General features: G+C 45.8%; 1 long non-coding RNA gene and 1 pseudogene across 49 annotated transcripts; one reads left to right on the top strand and one right to left on the bottom strand.

Moving 5' to 3' along the window:
• Nucleotides 1-8,630: 8,630 nt before the first annotated feature.
• LOC127926637 (uncharacterized) lies at nt 8,631-10,736 on the top strand. Of its 49 annotated transcripts, XR_008124727.1 has the most exons (5): nt 8,631-9,535; nt 9,648-9,815; nt 9,983-10,150; nt 10,207-10,262; nt 10,319-10,452. It is a non-coding gene; the product is annotated as an uncharacterized LOC127926637 (long non-coding RNA). The 49 variants fall into 49 exon arrangements; XR_008124732.1 differs by having other exon boundaries at nt 9,983-10,262; nt 10,375-10,736; XR_008124715.1 differs by having other exon boundaries at nt 9,983-10,262; nt 10,347-10,736.
• Nucleotides 10,737-10,764: 28 nt separating this feature from the next.
• Nucleotides 10,765-26,807, bottom strand: LOC127926636 (FERM, ARHGEF and pleckstrin domain-containing protein 2-like; annotated as a pseudogene).
• Between the last annotated feature and the right edge of the window lie 283 nt (nt 26,808-27,090).

Below are 27,090 nucleotides of genomic sequence, written 5' to 3'. Positions count from 1 at the left end.
GCCTTCCCAGAAGAGTGGAGGCTGTTATAGCAGCAATGTTACAACATCTAGTGGAAAGCCTTCCCAGAAGAGTGGAGGCTGTTATATAAGCAATGTTCCAACATCTAGTGGAAAGCCTTCCCAGAAGAGTGGAGGCTGTTATAGCAGCAATGTTCCAACATCTAGTGGAAAGCCTTCCCAGAAGAGTGGAGGCTGTTATAGCAGCAATGTTCCTACATCTAGTGGAAAGCCTTCCCAGAAGAGTGGAGGCTGTTATAGCAGCAATGTTCCAACATCTAGTGGAAAGCCTTCCCAGAAGAGTGGAGGCTGTTATAGCAGCAATGTTCCAACATCTAGTGGAAAGCCTTCCCAGAAGAGTGGAGGCTGTTATATCAGCAATGTTCCAACATCTAGTGGAAAGCCTTCCCAGAAGAGTGGAGGCTGTTATAGCAGCAATGTTCCAACATCTAGTGGAAAGCCTTCCCAGAAGAGTGGAGGCTGTTATAGCAGCAATGTTCCTACATCTAGTGGAAAGCCTTCCCAGAAGAGTGGAGGCTGTTATAGCAGCAATGTTCCAACATCTAGTGGAAAGCCTTCCCAGAAGAGTGGAGGCTGTTATAGCAGCAATGTTCCAACATCTAGTGGAAAGCCTTCCCAGAAGAGTGGAGGCTGTTATAGCAGCAATGTTCCAACATCTAGTGGAAAGCCTTCCCAGAAGAGTGGAGGCTGTTATAGCAGCAATGTTCCAACATCTAGTGGAAAGCCTTCCCAGAAGAGTGGAGGCTGTTATAGCAGCAATGTTCCAACATCTAGTGGAAAGCCTTCCCAGAAGAGTGGAGGCTGTTATAGCAGCAATGTTCCAACATCTAGTGGAAAGCCTTCCCAGAAGAGTGGAGGCTGTTATAGCAGCAATGTTCCAACATCTAGTGGAAAGCCTTCCCAGAAGAGTGGAGGCTGTTATAGCAGCAATGTTCCAACATCTAGTGGAAAGCCTTCCCAGAAGAGTGGAGGCTGTTATAGCAGCAAAGGGGGGACCAACTTCATATTAATGCACCTGATTTTAGAAGTAGAAGTTCGACGAGCAGATGTCTAGATACATGTAGTAAATATATCTAACCCACGAATGAAACAGACAACACTTAAGGAGTACCACATCGTCTCTCCTCTGTAGATATTTGTTTTGTTTGGGATAACACACACACAGCATGAGTGAAAACAACACACCCTACCCTAACATGACATGAAAATAATGTTGTATATTTCTAAATGAATCCCACAGGAGGCAGCAAGGAGAGAGGTGCTTAGGGGAACAGGAGGGATCTGCTCTATACTGTACAAATCTCTGCTTTGGAAAAAAGGTGGGAGGAATATCCAGGCAACAACAGGAAGTCACAGAAGAGGGGAAAAAGGCCACTTCATTCAGGAAATAGGTAAAGAGTCCAGAATACATTTGGACCTACTTGAATAAAACATTTTTTCTTTTTTTTTTTTAAAGATGAATTATGCTAATAAAGTTATTATTGCTCATCCAAACTGTATTATCCTATTTGGATAGAATCATAAAGAAACAGGCTGTTAACTATGACAATGTCCGTGTCCTTCAATAGAAACAGGCTGTTAACTATATGACAATGTCCCGTGTCCTTCAATAGAAACAGGCTGTTAACTATATGACAATGTCGTGTCCTTCAATAGAACAGGCTGTTAACTTAGTAAGACAATGTCCCGTGTCCTTCAATAGAAACAGGCTGTTAACTATATGACAATGTCCCGTGTCCTTCAATAGAAACAGGCTGTTAACTATATGACAATGTCCGTGTCCTTCAATAGAAACAGGCTGTTAACTATGACAATGTCCCGTGTCCTTCAATAGAAACAGGCTGTTACACACACTCGCTCACACACTCGCTCTCACTCGCGCTCTCACTCTCTCACACAGACGCTCGCTCTCACACAGACGCTCTCTCACACACAGACGCTCTCTCACACACAGACGCTCTCTCACACACAGACGCTCTCTCACACACAGACGCTCTCTCACACACAGACGCTCTCTCACACACAGACGCTCTCTCACACACAGACGCTCTCACACACAGACGCTCTCTCACACACAGACGCTCTCTCTCACACGCTCTCTCTCACACGCTCTCTCACACGCTCTCTCGCACTCACACGCTCTCTCACTCACGCTCTCTCTCACTCACACGCTCTCTCTCACACACGCTCTCTCTCACTCACACGCTCTCTCTCACTCACACGCTCTCTCTCACTCACGCTCTCTCTCACACACACACAGTTTAACATGAATAGAGAAAGATAATGGCTCCTACATTTTTTTCTCTCCAGCCATTGTTTTCAGAGCTGTGGTCCACTAGAATGATTTATCACCAGCTCTTTTATGAAGCTAATTACATTAGAGAACTGAAGCTGCTTCCCAAAAATGGCACCCTATTCCCCATGGGCCCCAGTTAAAAGTAGTGCATGGAATAGGGTGCCATTTGGGAAGGACCCAGAGTCTGCGGTGTGAAGATTCCCTATTGGAGGAGTCTGCGTTGTGAAGATTCCCTATTGGAGGAGTCTGCGTTGTGAAGATTCCCTATTGGAGGAGTCTGCGGTGTGAAGATTCCCTATTGGAGGAGTCTGCGGTGTGAAGATTCCCTATTGGAGGAGTCTACGGTGTGAAGATTCCCTATTGGAGGAAGTGGAGAGAATCAAACTCCACACCAGCTAGATGTTTTGGTTGAACTCTTCCTGACAGAGCCACAGGAAGTCAGCGCTGTTCTCCCATTTCTCACAGAAGAGAAACAGAACGACAGACCAGGAAGAAGAGAGAAAAAAAAAAAAAGATTCCTCTCCGACCTGGAAACAGTTCCCCGAGTCACGGCTCGGAACAGCCCGGCGGCGGCCTGGCCTGGTAGACAGGCGGTGGTTTATAGTTTAACTGTTTTACAGCCCCACGGGGACAACACAGGACGGGCGGCGACTGAGATAGATAGATAGCACAACCTGCAGTCCCTCTACACAGAACGGGAGATAGAACAGTCCACAGCAGGGTTTAACTGGCGGTCCACTGGTGGTTTTACTGTTGGACATAACAGACTGTACAACACCAGGAAATCAGCTACAAGGGATTTTCATTTTGGAAATCTGTATTAAAATATTCCCGCACACAGAGACGTGATCGTATACTAATGTAAACAAGGTTTGAAATGACTTTTGGTCAGACATATCTGTTTGGACTTGAGGTCAACTTCAGTCTACCACTTATTTGTAATCATGTTCCAGCCCCTGACCATCCACTCATGGAAAAAAATATATAAAATCAGCCCGCAGCTGAATCTAGTTGATGATCCCTGGTGTGTGTGGGGGGGGGGGACGGACAGTCCTGTCACAGGAAGGGGGGAGTGGAGACGGACAGTCCCGTCACAGGAAGGGAGTGGAGACTGACAGTCCTGTCACAGGAAGGGGGGAGTGGAGACGGACAGTCCCGTCACAGGAAGGGGGGAGTGGAGACGGACAGTCCCGTCACAGGAAGGGGAGTGGAGACGGACAGTCCCGTCACAGGAAGGGGGGAGTGGAGACGGACAGTCCCGTCACAGGAAGGGGAGTGGAGACGGACAGTCCCGTCACAGGAAGGGGAGTGGAGACGGACAGTCCTGTCACAGGAAGGGGGAGTGGAGACAGACAGTCCTGTCACAGGAAGGGGAGTGGAGACAGACAGTCCTGTCACAGGAAGGGGGGAGTGGAGACGGACAGTCCTGTCACAGGAAAGGGGGTAGTGGAGACAGACAGTCCTGTCACAGGAAAGGGGGGAGTGGAGACGGACAGTCCCGTCACAGGAAGGGGGAGTGGAGACAGACAGTCCCGTCACAGGAAGGGGGAGTGGAGACAGACAGTCCTGTCACAGGAAGGGGGGAGTTGGGGTTTGCTGTGTGGAATGACTTGGCAGAGAGCCTGTCTAAACAGGGAGCATGTGCACAGGCTGTGGAATGTAGTATTTGAGGAGCAGCCCTAGGGCTCTGGGTAAACAGTAGTGCACTATATAGGGAATAGGGGGCCACTTGGAACACGGCTTAGATTAAAATAAGGAACATGTGTTTGTATTCTCTAATTCTAAACAAAGCAGACAGCTCCTGCATTTTTTAAGCCCCAGATGAAGCCCTAATCCTAAACGACATGCTCTGGCCAGGCACCGTGGTTACACAAAACCCTAGGAATAATAGTGACATGTAACATTACAAATGGTAGCCATTTCCTAAAGGATATATAATTAAAAGATCAAATGTCTCCCCAAACTAGATACTGTTATTAATGTGTTTGTTTAACCTAATAACCAGAGGGACCCATTGAGATTGTGGTATACTTCTCTAAGGTGTACCGGACCAGGTAAACACTAGCCGTTCGCGCTACCCCCCCCGCGCTACCCCCCTCTGAGTGTGAGGTCCACAGCACTGGTGTCCAACTAAACACTGCAACATTTGAGGGTTCAGGGTAGCTGCTTGAGGGTTAGAGGGTTTGAGTAGGGTTAGGGTTAGGTAGAGCGAGGACAGGGTGAATTGGTCCATCCAAATTCATCTCTCTAAAGCCTCTCGCAAGCCTCTCGCGTGCAGACGCCACTTCTAGCATTCCACCTCCACTCCTGGACAAGGTGAAGAGTCAGCGAGTCAGTCTTAGTGGGATGAATAGGCAGGTTTTTAGCTGTGGCTAAAAAATCCATCAGTTTAAACAGTATTGAATCAACACTTTGTTGTCGGGACCATCCGTTTATGCAATATAACAATATCCACTAACATGAAAAGAAAATGAATAATCCAGTTGATGGCTGTCAAGTTCAGTAGAGGACTATTCAAATTCCAAAGCCACAGAATTGATCACCAAAACCTCTTCTGCACATGATGCTCTGCTTCCTTGATTGAACGTAAATCAACAAAATGTCTAAAATAAATTCTACATCTGACATTTAAAAAAATAAAATAGATACCCAAAAAGTGATTCCTTTATTCTTAAGAGGAGAAACATACAAAACCGGAAGAGTACACTTAGTTTAGAAGCAGTAACCATACATGTTGATTAAGAAATAAATGCAAGTTGCATTATTTGATGCCATTGTAAGTTGCAAGCTACAGTAGATCAAAAGCTAGGTGAATAATTGTCTCTCAGTACACCATGCACTTGATTCAAGAGAGGTGTGGGGGAGGATCTGCAGGCCACGAATCAAAGACCGAATGTTCTAACAGAGGCCAACAACCGCAGGTCAAAGGTCTCCATCTGTGCATTCTTTTTTGTGTGTGTTTTTCTGGGTATTTGAACTTTGACCCGACCCTCTCTAGGAGGCTCAGACTGCTGTTTGACTCACTTGTGATGGTAGAGAGCGAGGCTCAAGCGCACTTCTATGAACCCTTTTACGAAGGAGGGGACATTCAACCAAAATGACAATGAGGAACCTGGGTTGTAGAGTTTTAGAAAATAGAAACTATGTATAGCGTAGCCGTTTTACTCAACAGCTAAAATATTAGTTGGTTTTCTGGATCGCCAAGTGGTTTAAAGAAATACAAAATGTACCCAGTCCCCAACGCCCTTCTCACATTCATAAACGATGTAGAATACGCCCACCACCCCCATTTTAACAATCATGTAAATCACTCAAATATACCCCCCACTTTTACATTCATAAACGCATGTAGAAATCACTCAAATATATCTCCCCCCAAAACCCCATTTTGATATCATGTGAAAAATCAGCTAAATATTTCAAAACAATCTTAAAATTCACCTCTAGGCATCAGCGGTCCATTATATGAATACATATTAAGTGAACGAGGCAAACATTAAAAGGCTTAAGGAATTGAGCAACATTAGTTAAAACAGTACAGACAAAAGTCCATAGACCACAGCTGGTTTAGCGTCGTCAAGCCGACAAAGTGAATTCTCTCTAAAAACAATGCATCTGTCAATGTGCCCTTGAGCAAGGCACTTAAACACCAAGTCGCTCTGATTAGAGCGTCTTGCTAAATGACTATTTATTTTGTATTTTTTAAATAACCTTAAGAGTGAGCAGACTCTACTGTGCTTACAGATGACAAATCCAAATAGATTTGTGTTTCTAAAGACAGAACCGTTTGCGTTGCAGAACGCCAAGTCAAGAGGCCTTTTTTGGGGTAGATTAAAGCGAGCTGCTTCAAATGACAGGAAATTAAAAAGTGGGACTCGGGGAGTTGAGATCGATGTAATTTCCTCCTCATAACAAAGTAGAGAAACACTCCGCTGACTCCGTTTCTATGGTTACCCCCAAAAAAACGGGCACCCTATTCCCCCATGTAAATGCACCACTTTTTAAACCAAGGCCCATTGTACACTAAGTAGGGAAGAGGGTGCCCGTTTGGGACTCAAAACTCTACGTCGGTTCAACAGGACTTTATTTACCATGGCACCTACTCAATTGTTTCTCCACACTGTTTCCTACTCCGACCCGAGCAGAAACCCAACACATAACTGCGGCTTGGATGTCAACGCCACAATACGTCACTGAACTGGACCCAATGGCTACAGCTGTATAGCTGTTCATTCATCAAATTATATTATAATATTATAGAAGAAAAAAAAAGAAAAAAAGAACTGCTAAGATGAATCTCAAAATGGCAGGTTATATAAAAAGTGACAAGATTAAGGACCAAAAGTGATGGATGTCCTTGTTTCCTGCGGCTGTTAGTGTTATTGTCTTGAAGTGCCTCAGACGCAGCTACAGGAAGTCATTATAGACTGTGTATAAAATCTCACGCAACAGGTTTATAGTAAACGATCAGATGAAAGTAACAGATACAAGGAGTTTTTTTTTTTTTTTTTAAATCACTTCCTGTACAATGATATGGTGACACTGTTAAGAACTTCATTGATTCCCATGATTTCCACTGAAGGAATATAAACCAGGTTAGGTATAAATGCTTCTTACTGTTTACCGAGGGCTTCTACCTTCGCTTATAGTACATTTAAAAAGACATCTAAAAACAGTTGGTAATCTATTGGCATACAAGCTACTGTTATTACTGAAGGAGAAACGTGATATTTTGTTACATGGGTTTGTTAACAGTACATTCACGTTGTTGGCTGTGGTGTGCAGAACACTGCCTCAGCAGAACACACTGCCTCAGCAGAACACACTGCCTCAGCAGAACACACTGCCTCAGCAGAACACACTGCCTCAGCAGAACACACTGCCTCAGCAGAACACACTGCCTCAGCAGAACACACTGCCTCAGCAGAACACACTGCCTCAGCAGAACACACTGCCTCAGCAGAACACACTGCCTCAGCAGAACACACTGCCTGCATTCTGTTTAACTGAAATCTACACCGACTCAAAATCTACAATGTGCTTGTGTCCCCGTTTCAGTCGTCTACGTCTTTTCTTAATAAATCTCAACAGGACGTTAAAAATAAAACCTCTGCGCTATGACGGCCTAGGAAGTGGGTTAACTGCCTTGTTCAGGGGCAGAACGACAGAACGATGTAGCCTAATACTGTTAACCCAGTACCTTACATGAACCCCCCCAGTTACTCCGTTACTCACTAACGGACAGGAAAGTCCAGGTTATTATGGACCAGCAGATGTCTCAATGGAACAAAATCTTCCAAGACAGTAGTAGCATGATATAAAGGCTCTATAAAACACATTGTAGTGCCTTTATAGGAGGGCTTTGGTCAAAAGTAGTGCACTATGTAGGGATTAGGGTGTCATTTGGGATGCAAACGATTTTGAATTTCTATCTTTAGCAGCAGTGTGCTATATATCTGTACGTTATAACAGTCCCAGAGGCCTGTATAACCTCTGACAGAGAATGCACTGACATACTACTGGACTGTGTTACGCCAATGAAGGATTTACGAGACTGTGTTACACTAATGAAGGAACAGCATCGATTTCATTACTACCCCTGAGATCTGAGTGGTATGACACAAATAATAATCTCTGATTCACAAAAAGCATGTGAGAATCACATGTTGTTTCCTACTATTTAAAAAAAAAAAAAAATTTTAGTAAAATACTATACTTTAAATTATGAAAAGTGCTGTTAAAATTTTAAATCTAATTTACTTTCAGGGGTGTTAGATTTAGACAAAGAACACATATATTAAAATCACAGAGACGGCTACAGTCTGAATCCCCTGAATCAAAATCGTTTATATTTAAAATGATATATTTAAAATCAAAGCTGGATTAAGTCTAAACCTGCATCCATGCATTGAACCTCAACAACGGTGAACTAATATATTCTTCAGAATGACAGACTATCAATACTAATCATCTGGAGAAATATGCTCCTCCCAACATTCACGTCGCAATACATTTTTGTGTCTTATTCTGAATAAGCAACACATGGTCTTGAAAACATAAGAAATATTTTCCTTTAAAAAAAAGTAAAATATTAAGGATTTGAAATGCAAAGTGCCTAACACTATAGAGCTGAGACATAAAGGCTAAATGCTAAGTGCCTAACACTACAGAGCTGAGACATAAAGGCTAAATGCAAAGTGCCTAACACTATAGAGCTGTGACATAAAGGCTAAATGCTAAGTGCCTAGCACTATAGAGCTGTGACATAAAGGCTAAATGCTAAGTGCCTAGCACTACAGAGCTGAGACATAAAGGCTAAATGCTAAGTGCCTAGCACTATAGAGCTGTGACATAAAGGCTAAATGCTAAGTGCCTAGCACTACAGAGCTGAGACATAAAGGCTAAATGCTAAGTGCCTAGCACTACAGAGCTGAGACATAGAGGCTAAATGCTAAGTGCCTAGCACTACAGAGCGGAGACATAAAGGTTAAATGCAACGCACAGTCAAAGACTGTGTAGCGTAGTGGTACGGAAGAGCGGACAAAGAATAGAGTCGCCATAATGGTACCGACAGATTCAAAACCACAAACAACTTTAGAGCAATTGCTGTATGCCAGGGGATATAACAGCAACCATATCTCATCAAATAACTCTCCAGTTATAAAGTAAAGCCACATAGGCAAGCAATATTATATTCGTTCTATCCCTGCACTCGACCACTTAGGACTTCAGTATTGTGCTCTTACTGTTACTGAGCCGTGCGATGCAACGTGAGCTGATGGCTGTAATGCCAGACCACTGTTATGAGGCATAAAAGAGTCTTAAAAATATCTTGTTTCAATAACACAAGCATGGCCAGCACCCAAAAGCAGAGCTAGAGGGAGAACAGTCATTAGTAGGTAGGATGTCTGGGTAAGTGCTACAATTGATCTGTTTAAAAGGTCCAATGTGACTGGCTGGCTAGTAAAGGTCCAATGTGACTGGCTGGCTAGTAAAGGTCAAATGTGACTGGCTGGCTAGTAAAGGTCAAATGTGACTGGCTGGCTAGTAAAGGTCAAATGTGACTGGCTGGCTAGTAAAGGTCAAATGTGACTGGCTGGCTAGTAAAGGTCAAATGTGACTGGCTGGCTAGTAAAGGTCAAATGTGACTGGCTGGCTAGTAAAGGTCCAACGTGACTGGCTGGCTAGTAAAGGTCAAACGTGACTGGCTGGCTAGTAAAGGTCAAATGTGACTGGCTGGCTAGTAAAGGTCAAATGTGACTGGCTGGCTAGTAAAGGTCAAATGTGACTGGCTGGCTAGTAAAGGTCAAACGTGACTGGCTGGTTAGTAAAGGTCAAACGTGACTGGCTGGCTAGTAAAGGTCAAACGTGACTGGCTGGCTAGTAAAGGTCAAACGTGACTGGCTGGCTAGTAAAGGTCAAACGTGACTGGCTGGCTAGTAAAGGTCAAACGTGACTGGCTGGCTAGTAAAGGTCAAACGTGACTGGCTGGCTAGTAAAGGTCCAACGTGACTGGCTGGCTAGTAAAGGTCCAACGTGACTGGCTGGCTAGTAAAGGTCCAACGTGACTGGCTGGCTAGTAAAGGTCCAACGTGACTGGCTGGCTAGTAAAGGTCCAACGTGACTGGCTGGCTAGTAAAGGTCAAACGTGACTGGCTGGCTAGTAAGGTCAAACGTGACTGGCTGGCTAGTAAAGGTCAAACGTGACTGGCTGGCTAGTAAAGGTCAAACGTGACTGGCTGGCTAGTAAAGGTCAAACGTGACTGGCTGGCTAGTAAAGGTCAAACGTGACTGGCTGGCTAGTAAAGGTCAAATGTGACTGGCTGGCTAGTAAAGGTCAAATGTGACTGGCTGGCTAGTAAAGGTCAAATGTGACTGGCTGGCTAGTAAAGGTCCAATGTGACTGGCTGGCTAGTAAAGGTCCAATGTGACTGGCTGGCTAGTAAAGGTCCAATGTGACTGGCTGGCTAGTAAAGGTCAAATGTGACTGGCTGGCTAGTAAAGGTCAAATGTGACTGGCTGGCTAGTAAAGGTCAAATGTGACTGGCTGGCTAGTAAAGGTCAAATGTGACTGGCTGGCTAGTAAAGGTCAAATGTGACTGGCTGGCTAGTAAAGGTAAAATGTGACTGGCTGGCTAGTAAAGGTCAAATGTGACTGGCTGGCTAGTAACGGTCAAATGTGACTGGCTGGTTCATAAAAAAGGCATCACATGAGTCAGAAGTGGTGCCGTTCCCCACTCACAAAAATTAAAGATTCAAATCTGATTCAAAATGTTCCGCGAATATTCAAATCGTCGCCAAAACCACAATAATATTGTGTAACGTTAGCTAAGTAAGTAGAGTGACTGCCTACATGCTAATGTGGGGGTCCACCAGAGGACTCCCCCAGGGCTAGGGCCTGCAGGTCATGACACTGCAGAAGGAACCCTCCACCCCGCCTGGCCCTCCGGCTAGGGATTGCTATAGAACAGATTCTGCTCAGGGGGCAGGCCGCTGTCTGAACCCCAGTCTGAGTCAGAATCGTCGCTGCCGTTAGCCGACCCCTCCGTGGTCGTAGGAGGATAGCTGAGGTGCTCCAGTTGCTCCAATAGGTCGCTGAACTGCACCGCCGAGCTCGTCTCCGAGCGGACTGAGTACGCCGGGAAGTTAACCATGGAGCTAGCCTCAGACTGATTGTCAGAGCCCGGGAGGCGGAGGGAGGAGGAGAAGTCTGGCCCGTCGAAGCCCAGAGACCGGGAGTCACCTGCGGAACTAAGCCCCAGGTTGTCAAGGGGAACTACACTCTGACCTGTTGTTAACCAGAGAGCTGGTTTCGGAGCGACCAACAACGCTGTGGTCAGAGAAGAGGTTAGTGTTGCTGTTCAGGTCCTCCAGACCCAGACTGACACCCCTGGTTTTAGTGAGGTCCCCACCACCACCACCACCCTCTGTATAACCACCCTCCCCATAACAGCCATACTGACCCCACTTCTCCTCATAGCCGTAATAGGCCTCGGCCCCACCACCGTAGAACGACATCTCAGTGGGGTCGTCATCTATGAACTCCTCTGTGACATGGAGCTGGGTGTTAGCCAATGGGAACAGGGGCTTCTGCCTGGCTCGGAGAAGCTCCGCCTCAAACACATCAGCTGAGAGGAACACTCTCCCTCTCCCCCCCTCCCCCTCCCTGCACCTCGATCCCCATCCCCCACCCTGCTCACTATCCTCATTGCCATTTTGGGAGGGCTGCTGCTGCGGATGGGAAGCTCTACTCTACACACACAGACGAGGGGTTGCAGTCTCCTGCCGTCGGGGAACTTGGGGCACCTTGTGAGAAGGCGTGGTGACATGGGGATGTCGGTGGCCTTGTGGGGGGTCCTCCTTCGCTGGGGGGCTGGAGGGCCTGGCCAGCTGTGGGGGCAGGAGCTGGGTCTGTTGCTGCTGGGAAGGAAGCTGTGTAGACTGGGCCTGTCTCTGGGGAGGAGGCTGTGTAGACTGGGCCTGGCTCTGTGTAGACTGGGCCTGGCTCTGTGGAGGAGGCTGTGGAGACTGGGCCTGGGGCTCCAGCCGTGTGGGGAGCTGAAGACTTGTATGGAGTGGAAGGACCCGGTCGCAGAGGATGGGGAACCTGGCGCCCGCAGGCTGTCATTGAACGAGAAAGTCTGAAATTACATGAAAGAAAGAGTAAAGATGGGGAGAGAGGGTTCCATTAGTCTCCAACGACTCTGCACCTCCTTCCTAAAATGCTTTAGCCTGTCGGAAAGACCCCCCACTGACCCGGTCGGAAAGACTCCCCCACTGACCCGGTCGGAAAGACTCCCCCACTGACCCGGTCGGAAAGACTCCCCCACTGACCCGGTCGGAAAGACTCCCCCCACTGACCCGGTCGGAAAGACTCCCCCCACTGACCCGGTCGGAAAGACTCCCCCCACTGACCCGGTCGGAAAGACCCCCCCCACTGACCCTGACTTAAAGACCACTCACTGACCCTGACGTGCAGACCACTCACTGACCCTGACGTAAAGACAACTCACTGACCCTGACGTAAAGACCACTCACTGACCCTGACGTAAAGACCACCTCACTGACCCTGACGTAAAGACCCCCCACTGACCCTGACGAAAGACCACTCACTGACCCTGACGTAAAGACCACTCACTGACCCTGACGTAAAGACCACTCACTGACCCTGACGTAAAGACCACTCACTGACCCTGACTTAAAGACCACTCACTGACCCTGACGTAAAGACCACTCACTGACCCTGACTTAAAGACCACTCACTGACCCTGACTTAAAGACCACTCACTGACCCTGACGTAAAGACCACTCACTGACCCTGACGTAAAGACCACTCACTGACCCTGACGTAAAGACCCCCCACTGACCCTGACGTAAAGACCCCCCCCCACTGACCCTGACTTAAAGACCACTCACTGACCCTGACGTAAAGACCACTCACTGACCCTGACGTAAAGACCACTCACTGACCCTGACGTAAAGACCACTCACTGACCCTGACGTAAAGACCACCCACTGACCCTGACGTAAAGACTCCCCCACTGACCCGGTCGGAAAGACCCCCCACTGACCCTGACATAAAGACCCCCCCACTGACCCTGACATAAAGACCCCCCACTGACCCTGACGTAGACCCCCCACTGACCCTGACGTAGACCCCCACTGACCCTGACGTAGACCCCCCCACTGACCCTGACGTAAAGACCACTCACTGACCCTGACGTAAAGACCACTCACTGACCCTGACGTAAAGACCACTCACTGACCCTGACGTAAAGACCACTCACTGACCCTGACGTAAAGACCACTCACTGACCCTGACGTAAAGACCACTCACTGACCCTGACGTAAAGACCACTCACTGACCCTGACGTAAAGACCACTCACTGACCCTGACGTAAAGACCCCCCCCACTGACCCTGACGTAAAGACCACTCACTGACCCTGACGTAAAGACCACTCACTGACCCTGACGTAAAGACCACTCACTGACCCTGACGTAAAGACCACTCACTGACCCTGACGTAAAGACCACTCACTGACCCTGACGTAAAGACCACTCACTGACCCTGACGTAAAGACCACTCACTGACCCTGACGTAAAGACCACTCACTGACCCTGACGTAAAGACCACTCACTGACCCTGACGTAAAGACCACTCACTGACCCTGACGTAAAGACCACTCACTGACCCTGACGTAAAGACCACTCACTGACCCTGACGTAAAGACCACTCACTGACCCTGACGTAAAGACCACTCACTGACCCTGACGTAAAGACCACTCACTGACCCTGACGTAAAGACCACTCACTGACCCTGACGTAAAGACCACTCACTGACCCTGACGTAAAGACCCCCCCCACTGACCCTGACGTAAAGACCACTCACTGACCCTGACGTAAAGACCACTCACTGACCCTGACGTAAAGACCCCCCCCACTGACCCTGACGTAAAGACCACTCACTGACCCTGACGTAAAGACCACTCACTGACCCTGACGTAAAGACCACTCACTGACCCTGACGTAAAGACCACTCACTGACCCTGACGTAAAGACCACTCACTGACCCGGTCAGAAAGATGCATTAGTCTTGGTAATCCCACTGACCTGTTTTGGCACATCAGGGGCCAGGGAGCGAGCCGACATCCTCACCTTACTGTTCCTCCTGACAGAGAGACAGGAAACCACATGAGAGTTAAACAGAGGTCAAAGACACAGAGAGACCAGAGACAGAGAGAGTCACACACCTCTGATATGGTGTCCTCCTTGCTCCGCTGTCCTTTACATATTCCACTAGTTGCTTCTGGGTCCTCCCACTAAACCAGAAAGAGTCACAACACCATCAAACAACAGCACGAGCCATAGAGTCTCCTATGGGTTCAAGCTGTACACTACATGGTTACACTTCACATCAGTGAACATTTTACCTCAACTTTTAACAAAATCTACCTCCGTATGATTCAGCAGAAAGCAGAGATACCTGTATCTGAACGACGATCCCCTACTAAAGAGAATGGCTTTGGACTTGGGCTGCGGCTGATCCAAGAGGCGGAAGAACGAGTGATGTTCCACACAATTCTTCCAGAAGATCTTACACTGGTCCCGACTGACCATCTGAAACTCCAGGGTATCCTGATGAGGCCCCTGCAATTCAAATAGGGCCTTTCATTTTTAAAATTAAATACAAAAATATCGAACAATATGTACATGTCTTCCCAGAAGATAGTTTGAAAGCAGGAATAAAAATAAAAAACAGTTATTCCCAAAGTGGTCCAATATAATATTACTGGAATGCTAACGTTTACACTCATTAATACTTGCTGTAAACATATATGGTGTATTTGGAAAGTATACACAAACTCCTTTAACTTTTCCCACATTTTGTTACATTACAAGTCTTATTCTAAACTGGATTAAAAGGAATAAAAATCCTCAATCTACACACAATACAATATAAATGACCAAATGAAAACAGTTTTTTTAAATATATATATATATATATATATATATATAAATGTTTGCAAATGTATTAAAATATATATTTTTAAAACATTTATTTATATGACTATTCAGACCCTTCACTATGGGACTTGAAATTGAGCTTGGGTGTATCCGGTTTCCATGAATCATCCTTGAGATGTTTCTTCGACTTGATTGGAGTCCACCTGGTGGTAAATTCAATTGATTGGACATGATTTGGAAAGGCAAACACCTGTCTATATCATGTCCCATAGCAAAAATCAAGCCATGAGGTCGAAGGAATTGTCCGTAGAGCTCCGAGATAGGATTGTGTCGAGGCACAGCTCTGGGGAAGGGTACCAAAACATTTCTGCAGCCTTGAAGGTCCCATTAAAACAGTAGCCTCCATCATTCTCAAATGGAGAAGTTTGGAATCACCAACACTCTTCCTAGAGCTGGCCACCCAGCCAAACTGAGCAATAGGGGGAGAAGGGCCTTGGTCAGGAGGTGACCAAGGAAACTGATGGTCACTGACAGAGCGCCAGAGTTCCTCTGAGGAGATGAACATTCCAGAAGGACAACCATCTCTGCAGCACTCCACCAATCAGGCCTTTAGTCAGTATAGAGGGGAAAGATGAAGAGCAAAGTACAGAGAAATCCTTGAGAAAACCTTCTCCAGAGCGATCAGGACATCAGACTGGGGTGAAGGTTCACCTTCCAAAATGACAACAACCCAAAGCACACAGCCAAGACAATGCAGAGGAGTGGCTTCAGGACAAGTCTCAATGTCCTTGAGTGGCCCTGCCAGAGACCAGACTTGAACCAGTTCGAACATCTCTGGAGAGACGCTCCCCATCCAACCTGAGAGCTTGAGAGGAGCTGCAGAGAAGGGGAAAACTCCCAAATACAGATGTGTCAAGCTTGTAGCATCGTACCCAAGACGACTCAAGGCTGTAATATCATCGCCAAAAGGTGCTTCAAGAAAGTACTGAGTAAAGGGTCTGAATACTTATGTAAATGTGATATTTGTAAAGAAATTCTAAAAACCAGTTTTTACTTAGTCATTGTGGGGGTATTGTGTGTAGATGGATAAAAAAAAATGTTTAAAAAAAATTCCACTCATCAATTTTAGAATAAGGCTGTAACGTAACAAAATGTGGAAAAAGTCAAGGGGTCTGAATACTTTCCGAATGCACCGTATATGGTTCAAACTTGGCACAGACCTTGAGGATAAAAAACACAGATCCCTTTACATAGATTTGTAAAGACAGATTTCTACTTTTTTCTTGTACAGGGTAGAGAACAACGCCAGACACTCTGGATGACACCCAATTAGCCAATTTGTGTTGAATCTGCAGATGCTACATCAATCTTTGGACTTATGAATTAATGATACAAGTAAAATGCCAACATTAAACATGATTAAAACTATAATGTTGATATCATACCTGTACATAGCCCACCTATAATTTAGCCCAAACAACTACCTCTTTCCCAACTGTATTTCATTGATTTATTTATTTTGCTCCTTTGCACCCCATTATTTTTATTTCTACTTTGCACATTCTTCCACTGCAAAACTACCATTCCAGTGTTTTACTTGCTATATTGTATTTACTTTGCCACCATGGCCTTTATGTTGCCTTTACCTCCTTCTCACCTCATTTGCTCACATCGTATATAGACTTGTTTCTACTGTATTATTGACTGTATGTTTGTTTTACTCCATGTGTAACTCTGTGTCGTTGTTTGTGTCGAACTGCTTTGCTTTATCTTGGCCAGGTCGCAAGTGTAAATGAGAACTTGTTCTCAACTTGCCTACCTGGTTAAATAAAGGTGAAATAAATAAATCATGGATGGTCAATGTTTTCATCCAAAGCTTGGTCTATACATTGGAGACTGGTTACATTTCTCCAGCCCCATCCCTCAGTTTTTTTTACCAAAACAGGGACAAGCGAGAACACTTCATTTTTTTTTCAATTGCTGATTGCCTCCAATGCTTTGATGACAGAAATACAGTACTCACATGAACCTCTGGGTATAGCTTGATCAGGAAGCGTTTCCTCTTGAAGCTCAGTTTTCGGATCTTGGACCAATTGAAGGTGTTTATTTTGGTGTTACCCTGGGAGAAAATGAGACCGAAGACAAAACATCTGAAACCTGTGGGATGCGGCCTCGGTGCATTCTCAGAGGTGGAGCGAGGTGTGTGTGTGTGTGTGTGTCAGCAGTAGAACTACAAGTCACCTGGAAGACCTGCAGGCCTATGTGAGCCACGGCCAGGTTGATCTTCGTTCCTCGCGGTCGGCTGCTGGGTGGAAACGGACGCCGTACATCTCCAGTTTACGGGCGATCTCCAGAACCTGAAAGTCTGAGTCGGCTGGAGTCTGCCCGCTGGGGGAGACACAAGGGAAGTTCAGTTCCGTTTCACTTCAGGTCAGTGGAAGTTTGACTTTGCAAACAAGAATGTCTATTCGTCAGTTCCATCTCTGGCTCACTTTATTGGTCTAATTTATGAATTTGGCTCATATGAGCGAGGATGTGGATAAACTGAATATTAACAGTCTACTTGGTATTACAACCTATAGAAAGATCAGAGAGAACGGCTGGCTGGCTGGCTGTTGAACTTACAAAATGGCTGACGTGTGTCAACATGAGTTGTGGTGATTCTCCTGAGACGAAGAGTGACTCTAGCAATAAAAATAAATACAATGACTATAAATCCCCGAAAGCTCCCCTCCACAGACCTAACCTCTTACAAGGACTTAAATGAAAACATGTCAAAATGTTTGACTAACAGCCATGTTGGAGAAGAGGAAAGCCATCCAATCGCCAATCATCTCAATGTTTTCTAGTAGAGCGCACGCGTGTGTGTGTACAAACTAATCATGATGCTCGTCTTTGGTTAGTAGGGTGGCAGTATGCCAGATCATCACCCAGCATTCTAATTTTGTTCATCCTTTAAGCTGTGAAATCTCCTTATGCCCCTCCTCCTGCCCCCTGCCCTCCTCTCCCCTCCTGGCTGTCTGGCTAATCAAATAGCCTGGCCTGACACGAGGGGGATTAGATCAGGGTGCTAGGAGGAGGCTAGGAGCCATGCACAAGCCATAGTCTAAGTCCCAAATGGCACCCTATTCCCAGTATAGTCCACTACTTTTGACCAGGGCCCTTAAGCCCTATTTAAGGAATAGAATGCCATGGGACACAGCCAGAGCGTCCTCTCCAACAGCCAGAGGGGGAGATAACCCACCACCCTGCCTGCCAACCTAGGAGCTGCTACATCAATAGCTATGTTTCCATTAACTTGTCCACTGATTTTGTTGTCTACATGTAGAATGTTTCCGTCTCACGGTCTTGCGTCAATAGCCTGCTAGGGCGAGTTTCCGTCTCACGGTCTTGTGTCAATAGCCTGCTAGGGCGAGTTTCCGTCTCACGGTCTTGCGTCAATAGCCTGCTAGGGCGAGTTTCCGTCTCACGGTCTTGCGTCAATAGCCTGCTAGGGCGAGTTTCCGTCTCACGGTCTTGCGTCAATAGCCTGCTAGGGCGAGTTTCCGTCTCACGGCCTTGCGTCGATAGCCTGCTAGAGCGAGTTTCCGTCTCACGGCCTTGCGTCAATAGCCTGCTAGGGCGAGTTTCCGTCTCACGGCCTTGCGTCAATAGCCTGCTAGAGCGAGTTTCCGTCTCACGGCCTTGCGTCAATAGCCTGCTAGGCGAGTTTCCGTCTCACGGTCTTGCGTCAATAGCCTGCTAGGGCGAGTTTCCGTCTCACGGTCTTGCGTCGATAAAAACAGCATGACGTAACAATTCCACACCTAATTACATGGATTTTTAAATAAATTAATACATTGAAGACAGCCTGTATGCCCTCCCCACCTATCAGTTACATTAATAAAATGGAGACAGGTGGGGAGGGCATACAGGCTGTCTCCATTTTATTATGTAACGAATGGTGGGGAGGGCATACAGGCTATCTGTTACATTAATAAAATGGAGACAGCCTGTATGCCCTCCCCACCTATCAGTTACATTAATACATTGGAGACAGCCTGTATGCCCTCCCACCTATCTGTTACATGAATAAAGTGGAGACAGCCTGTATGCCCTCCCCCACCTATCAGTTACATTAATAAAGTGGAGACAGCCTGTATGCTCTCCCCACCTATCTGTTACATTAATAAAGTGGAGACAGCCTGTATGCCCTCCCCACCTATCAGTTACATTAATAAAGTGGAGACAGCCTGTATGCCCTCCCCACCTATCAGTTACATTAACAAAATGGAGACAGCCTGTATGCCCTCCCCACCTATCAGTTACATTAATAAAGTGGAGACAGCCTGTATGCCCTCCCACCTATCAGTTACATTAATAAAGTGGAGACAGCCTGTATGCCCTCCCCACCTATCAGTTACATTAATAAAATGGAGACAGCCTGTATGCCCTCCCCACCTATCAGTTACATTAATAAAATGGAGACAGCCTGTATGCCCTCCCCACTATCTGTTTCATGTCTCAAACAGCCGGCGAAAGTCAGCATGGGATAGAATGCAAGAAATGGTTGGCCAAGTTTTAATAATTGTCATGTGCCAACGTATCACCACAACCTGGGACATGGTGAAGATTTGATGGTGAAACTTGCATTCCAGGCCAACCAGAAAAGCAAGTCGAAGAAATTCAAGCATTTTAGAAAGTCAGGATGATTCTTGTCCTGCAAATAAACATTTTTTTTTTTAATTGTGGAAAAGGTTTTATTTAGCAAGCAGTACCTATTTGGAATTAAGTTTAGTGGAGTGCTATAGTGTTATAATTGTGAAGAAGTTAGACACCCATTGGTCACAACATTTTTGTTGATCTTTAAAAAAATCTATATATCCTATACATCTGTCCATTGCATATGATGCAAATATTTCTTCTGCAACATTGCTTTTGGGGAATAAACCTGGGTCAATGGAAACCTGCCTATTGTCACTCTGAGGAGAGAAGAGGAGAGGCAGTGTGCATTCCAAATGCACTCCTATTTCCTTTATAGTGCACTACTTCTAACCAGGGCCCAGAGGGACCACAGTCTATAGAAAAGGAGTGGAAAGCCACTAGACGCTCAAGGAAGGGTGTTTGAACAGGCAGGCTGAAAATGTGGGAAAGGGTAGTGAGCTAGAACACCCAGATTAGCACGAAGAGCCCTTTGAATTCTGAACAGCTGCCAGACTCAACTCCTCCCAGAGACACAGTCACATTTAGTTGTCTATTGACTACGTTTTATGTGCGATTTTTAAAAAAGCGTCTATGTCAGCAGAAATATCTGAGATAATGTTCCTTTTTAGGTAAAAAGTTAACACAGGTTTATGGATATCCAAATAAACGTTGTTTGTAATCTTATTATCAAGCTATTCAAAACAATTTCGTGCTGCCTGAACCACTTGTAAAACAAACTAAAACTAAAAAAAGAGTATGTCCAAGATGACTCCGGGACATTAGCTTCAAACAATAAGACGTTCAGTGCTGGAGGTGAAGCAGACGATCTGAAACAGCTAAAACAAATGCATCTTGGGTCCAGCTTCATAAGGTGCCATATGAGTCTGCGTCCCATATAGCACCTTATTCCCTATATAGTGCACTAGTTTTGACAAGGGGACTGCAGGACAACAAACACCCGGAGCCACGGCCGGAATTCCCCAGGGCAGCTGTTTAGGCCCCTCGCTTTTTTTTTTTTTTTTTTTTTACTACAGACATGCCATTGACTAAGTAAAGCCAGAGTGTCTATGTATGTGGATCAAATCAAATCAAATTTATTTATATAGCCCTTCGTACATCAGCTGATATCTCAAAGTGCTGTACAGAAACCCAGCCTAAAACCCCAAACAGCAAACAATGCAGGTGTAAAATAACGGATGACTCAACACTATACACTTCAGCTACTACAGCAACTGAATATGATTGCAACCCTCAACAAAGAGCTACAGTTAGTTTCAGAGTGGGTGGCAAGGAATAAGTTAGCCCTAAATATGTCAAAAACTAAAAGCATTGCATTTGGAACAAAACACTCACTAAACCCTAAAACTCAACTAAGTCTTGTAATAAATCATGTGGAAATTGAGCAAGTCGAGATGTCATGGTCAAAACATATTGATGCAGTAGTAGCTAAGATGGGGAGTAGTCTGTCCATAATAAAGAGCTGCTCTACCTTCTTAACAGCACTATCAACAAGGCAGGTCATACAGGCCCCAGTTTCTACCTTCTTAACAACACTATCAACAAGGCAGGTCATACAGGCCCCAGTTTCTACCTTCTTAACAACACTATCAACAAGTCAGGTCCTACAGGCCCCAGTTTCTACCTTCTTAACAGCACTATCAACAAGTCAGGTCCTACAGGCCCTAGTTTCTACCTTCTTAACAACACTATCAACAAGTCAGGTCCTACAGGCCCTAGTTTCTACCTTCTTAACAACACTATCAACAAGTCAGGTCCTACAGGCCCCAGTTTCTACCTTCTTAACAACACTATCAACAAGTCAGGTCCTACAGGCCCTAGTTTCTACCTTCTTAACAGCACTATCAACAAGGCAGGTCCTACAGGCCCTAGTTTCTACCTTCTTAACAGCACTATCAACAAGGCAGGTCCTACAGGCCCTAGTTTTATCACACCTGGACTACTGTTCAGTTGTGTGGTCAGGTGCCACAAAAAAAGGACTAAGGAAAATTGCAATTGGATCAGAACAGGGCAGCACGGCTGGTCCTTGGACATACACAGAGAGCTAATATTAATAATATGCATGTCAATCTCTCCTGGCTGAAAGTGGAGGAGAGATTGACTTCGTCACTACTTGTATTTACAAGAGGTTGACAAGTTGAATGCACCGAGCTGTCCATTTAAACTATTGGCACACAGTTTTGACACCCATGCATTACCCCACAAGATATGCCACCAGAGGTCTCTTCACAGTCCCCAAGTACAGAACAGACTATGGGAGGTGCACAGAACTACATAGAACTCTATTCCACATCAAGTAACTGACACAAGCAGTATAATTACATTTAAAAAAACAGATTTTTAAAAATACCTTATGGAACAGCGGGGACTGTGAAGCAACACAAACATTTGGCAAAGACACATGCACACACGATAACATACGAATGGATTTAGTACTGTAGATGTGGTAGTGATGAGTAGGGGCCTGAGGGCACACAGTGTGTTGTGACATCTGTGTATGTATTGTAATGTTTTAAACATTTATAAAGTGCCTTAAATTTTGCAGGACCACATGAAGAATAGCTGCTGCTTTGGCAGGAACTAATGGGGATCCATAATAAATACAAATACCCTGCTATCATCCAGAAGGCGTCGCTCTGGATAAGAGCGTCTGCTAAATGACTTAAATGTAAATGTAAATGTGAGGTCAGTACAGGTGCATAAAAGCTGGGACCGAGAGAGAGAAAAAAACAGCCCAAGGCCAGCAGCCTGTTAAATAGCCATCACTAGGCAGCTTCCACCCAGTTATGTAACACTGCACCTTAGAGGCTGCTGCCCTATATACATGGAACGCCGGCCACTCCAATAACGGGAACGCCGGCCACTCCAATAACGGGAACGCCGGCCACTCCAATAACGGGAACGCCGGCCACTCCAATAACGGGAACGCCGGCCACTCCAATAACGGGAACGCCGGCCACTCCAATAACGGGAACGCCGGCCACTCCAATAACGGGAACGCCGGCCACTCCAATAACGGGAACGCCGGCCACTCCAATAACGGGAACGCCGGCCACTCCAATAACGGGAACGCCGGCCACTCCAATAACGGGAACGCCGGCCACTCCAATAACGGGAACGCCGGCCACTCCAATAACAGGAACGCCGGCCACTCCAATAACGGAACGCCGGCCACTCCAATAATGTTTACATAATTTGCCTTACTCATATGTATATAGTGTATTCTATTCTACTGTATTCTAGTCAATGCCACTCCTGTATTACTCATCCTAATATTTATATATTCCTTAATTCCATTCTTATGCTTTTAGGTTTGTGTTTATTGTTGAGAATTGCTAGATATTACTACACTGTTGGAGCTAGAAACACAAGCATTTCGCTACACCCACAATAACATCTGCTAAACATGTGATCTGATGAGGGTGTCATTCAGGACACAGGCGGATAAGACACTGGCTGAGGTTACTGGGGAGTACTGGCATGTACCTGTTAGAGAAACATGTAACTCATGACGTAGAGAGACGAAGACGTTTTTATACTCCTGCTTCCAAGGAGGAAATTCATTCATGTTGTGAAGTGTTGAAGTTAAACAAAAGGACCTTTCATGTCCTCTCAAAACATTGGAAAAATGTGACAAGAAATATTTATCTGTTGTCAGCACAACGTGGAAATCGCACTGCCAATAGCAAGGAGCGAAATGAACATGGACTGAGTATGCAGTACAGAGTACTAGTCCCAGATCTGTTTGTGTCATCTTGCCAACTCCTATAATCATTGTCATGCAGATAGACAAAGGAGTTGGTTGTACAGTAGAAACAGGTCTGGGACCAGGCTAGGACAGAGGTTAGTTTCACTGGGTGTGAGGAGGACAGAAGGACGAGCGACTCACAGGTGTCTGTAGTGCAGTTCCATGATCCTCTCCTGTATCCTCTCCTGATTGGGCAGCAGCTTGTTCAGCTTCAGGAAGTCCCTGTCCGCCAGGTCGTCATAGTCCCCTATCTCAGCTGTGATTGGAGGCGAGGGAGGGGGAGGCGGGGGCAGTGTTATAAATGCAGCAACATAGCACCATGTTAATAATGCTACTAAAATTTTAAAAGAAGGACATCAAAATCAGATTTATCCATCGTCAATATAAATGTGTATTAGATGCAGCTAGAACGGTTGTTTATTTGATAACACTTTATAGAAAGGGTAGCCTTTAGGGACAGACTTCATAACACAGTCATAATCAGTACATACTGTACACGCTTCAAAAAATAAAGCGTAATCGTTTATCTACGACACTAGACGGAAAAAAGAGCCTGTATCATCAGACATACATTGAAGGAGATGTGAGGCCAGCAGGGAAGCTGTGTTTTCTGTACAGCTCAACTTGCCCTCGAGCAGGTCTCGCTTCATCTGCAGGGAGAACAGGTACCTGGGGGAAACACACACACAGGGTTTTAGTTTACGCTGCTTTTTTAATATGGACACCGGTGTGTTACACTGAAGTATACACCCTGGTGTACTAGAGAAATCGTGTTTCCATGTCTCAGGGCCAACCGGTAGTTGGGAAGGAAAAAGGGGCAGGACTTTAGAGAAACAGGGGCAGGACTTTAGAGAAACAGGGGCAGGACTTTAGAGAAACAGGGCAGGACTTTAGAGAAACAGGGGCAGGACTTTAGAGAAACAGGGGCAGGACTTTAGAGAAACAGGGGCAGGACTTTAGAGAAACAGGGGCAGGACTTTAGAGAAACAGGGGCAGGACTTTAGAGAAACAGGGGCAGGACTTTAGAGAAACAGGGGCAGGACTTTAGAGAAACAGGGGCAGGACTTTAGAGAAACAGGGGCAGGACTTTAGAGAAACAGGGGCAGGACTTTAGAGAAACAGGGGCAGGACTTTAGAGAAACAGGGGCAGGACTTTTAGAGAAACAGGGGCAGGACTTTAGAGAAACAGGGGCAGGACTTTAGAGAAACAGGGGCAGGACTTTAGAGAAACAGGGGCAGGACTTTAGAGAAACAGGGGCAGGACTTTAGAGAAACAGGGGCAGGACTTTAAGAGAAACAGGGGCAGGACTTTAGAGAAACAGGGGCAGGACTTTAGAGAAACAGGGGCAGGACTTTAGAGAAACAGGGGCAGGACTTTTGAGAAACAGGGGCAGGACTTTAGAGAAACAGGGGCAGGACTTTAGAGAAACAGGGGCAGGACTTTAGAGAAACAGGGGCAGGACTTTAGAGAAAACAGGGGCAAGACTTTAGAGAAACAGGGGCAGGACTTTAGAGAAACAGGGGCAGGACTTTAGAGAAACAGGGGCAGGACTTTAGAGAAACAGGGGCAGGACTTTAGAGAAACAGGGGCAGGACTTTAGAGAAACAGGGGCAGGACTTTAGAGAAACAGGGGGCAGGACTTTAGAGAAACAGGGGCAGGACTTTAGAGAAACAGGGGCAAGACTTTAGAGAAACAGGGGCAAGACTTTAGAGAAACAGGGGCAGGACTTTAGAGAAACAGTTACAGTGCATTAGAGGAAAATAGTGAAGGGGTCTGAATACTTTCCCAAATGCACGTGTGTAAACACAGGTCAGGACTTTAGTTTATAGTATACATCTGGTCATCGGCCTCTATAATAATAACCATAACACCCGGTTAAGCTCGTCAACGTCATCAGCTTTTTGCAAAAATAACGACTGAACAATTAAAAAGCTTATGACAGCTGTCCTGTGCATGTTTATTGCGACTACGGCACAGAGGATGTCTCAAATGGCACCCTATTCCCCATATAGTGCACTACTTTTGACCCAAATGGCACCCTATTCCCCAGATAGTGCACTACTTTGACCCAAATGGCACCCTATTCCCATATAGTGCACTACTTTTGACCCAAATGGCACCCTATTCCCCATATAGTGCACTACTTTTGACCCAAATGGCACCCTATTCCCATATAGTGCACTACTTTTGACCCAAATGGCACCCTATTCCCCATATAGTGCACTACTTTTGACCCAAATTGCACCCTACCACAAGTAGAACACTAAATAAAGGTGGCATTGGAGACACAGAGAGAGCGTGAGGGACAATCAGACCTAGTGTACTCTTTCCTGCAGCTGACCAGGGTCAGGGGGAAAGAATCGCGGACAGCCTGAAGAGGGTGTTCATGGTCCTGAAACAAACAAACAGACGTTAAAAACTACACCTCACAATAAGTCCAGTTCTGTTTGAAATGCACCATGTCTGTGTGAACTTACTCTTCACTTGTTTTACAACAAGCTTTGTGGGTTCCAACCAAAACCTGGAAAAAATAAAAAATAAATTACCGATGAGCCTTAATTATCATTTTTAAAAGGAATGTGCTTGAGAGCTTAGGAAACATAGTCCTTCCTCTCTGCGCTGTTTGTGGCCTAGTGGGTCCAAGAGAAAGTACTGTCCAAACAGTCATAATTCAGGCGTGATGGGACCACAGCCATGTAGATGGCTGCCTTGGTGACAGTGGTGGATGCTGTGAGTGACAGTTGAGGGGCGGGGTTCGGGAGTATTTGAGGGTTGGCTCCACAGCCACATTGCGGAGGCCCCCCCCACCCCTCTCCCTTCATCACATCTGGGGCCTGACGGAGAGAGGAATGCTCCTTCTATTCCTACACAGTTCACACCTCTATAGCAGTCCTCAGCTCCTCTCTATATGAAAGAACACAGGACAGCAGGAGTCCAGTGTCGTTAAGACAACAGCCACCCGGCATAACCTTTGACCTTAGGTGAGGAAAGGACATCAAGATCACTTTCAAATTGTGGAAGGTCAAAACCAGGGATGGGCGACTGGCAGCCCCCTTTTTTGTGTATGCACAAACTCCGTCGGGGTCTCAACTTATTGTTGAGAGTTAGAATAGTGGAACACACAAGGTACAATTCAAAAATAAAATGTGGTTGTGCATCAGCAGTATGTCGTTATGTCACAGAGTCACTTAACTAGCACATTGTCAGCACATTTTTTTTATAATTGGTAAATGAGTCCAGCGGCCAGCTATCTAAATTTGTAGTAAGCATGCTCAAATTACCAACCAGGGTGGGGCCCGTTGCAAACATTTGCCTCCACCCTAGAGCAAAATTGCAAGAAATGTGCTTTAAAACTTAAATAGTTTCACTTCACGGTCACGGGGGGGGCTGTTAGATTGAAGTTGGCTGTTAGATTGCCTTAACTGTGATCCGACTGAACCGCAGACCTCCCCTGGACAGACCACAGGATGGATCCAGTGAACCTCGCAGGCATCTGAAAACGTCCCCGAGTCTGTCCTCTTTGAACAAGGCATCCCAACGGTCTCCCCATGAGTACGAGATGCCTTTTCATACATCCTAACGGTCTCCCATGTGTCCGAGATGCCTTTTCATACATCCTAACAGTCTCCCATGTCCGAGATGCCTTTTCATACATCCTAACGGTCTCCCATGTGTCCGAGATTCCTTTTTCATACATCCTAACAGTCTCCCATGTGTCCGAGATGCCTTTTCATACATCCTAACAGTCTCCCATGTGTCCGAGATGCCTTTTCATACATCCTAACAGTCTCCCATGTGTCCGAGATGCCTTTTCATACATCCTAACAGTCTCCCATGTGTCCGAGATTCCTTTTCATA

This window comes from Oncorhynchus keta, unplaced genomic scaffold (assembly GCF_023373465.1).
Source record: "Oncorhynchus keta strain PuntledgeMale-10-30-2019 unplaced genomic scaffold, Oket_V2 Un_contig_7991_pilon_pilon, whole genome shotgun sequence".
NCBI lineage: Eukaryota > Metazoa > Chordata > Actinopteri > Salmoniformes > Salmonidae > Oncorhynchus > Oncorhynchus keta.
Note: the sequence above shows the minus strand (reverse complement) of the source record. Positions and strands in the feature narration are given on the sequence as shown.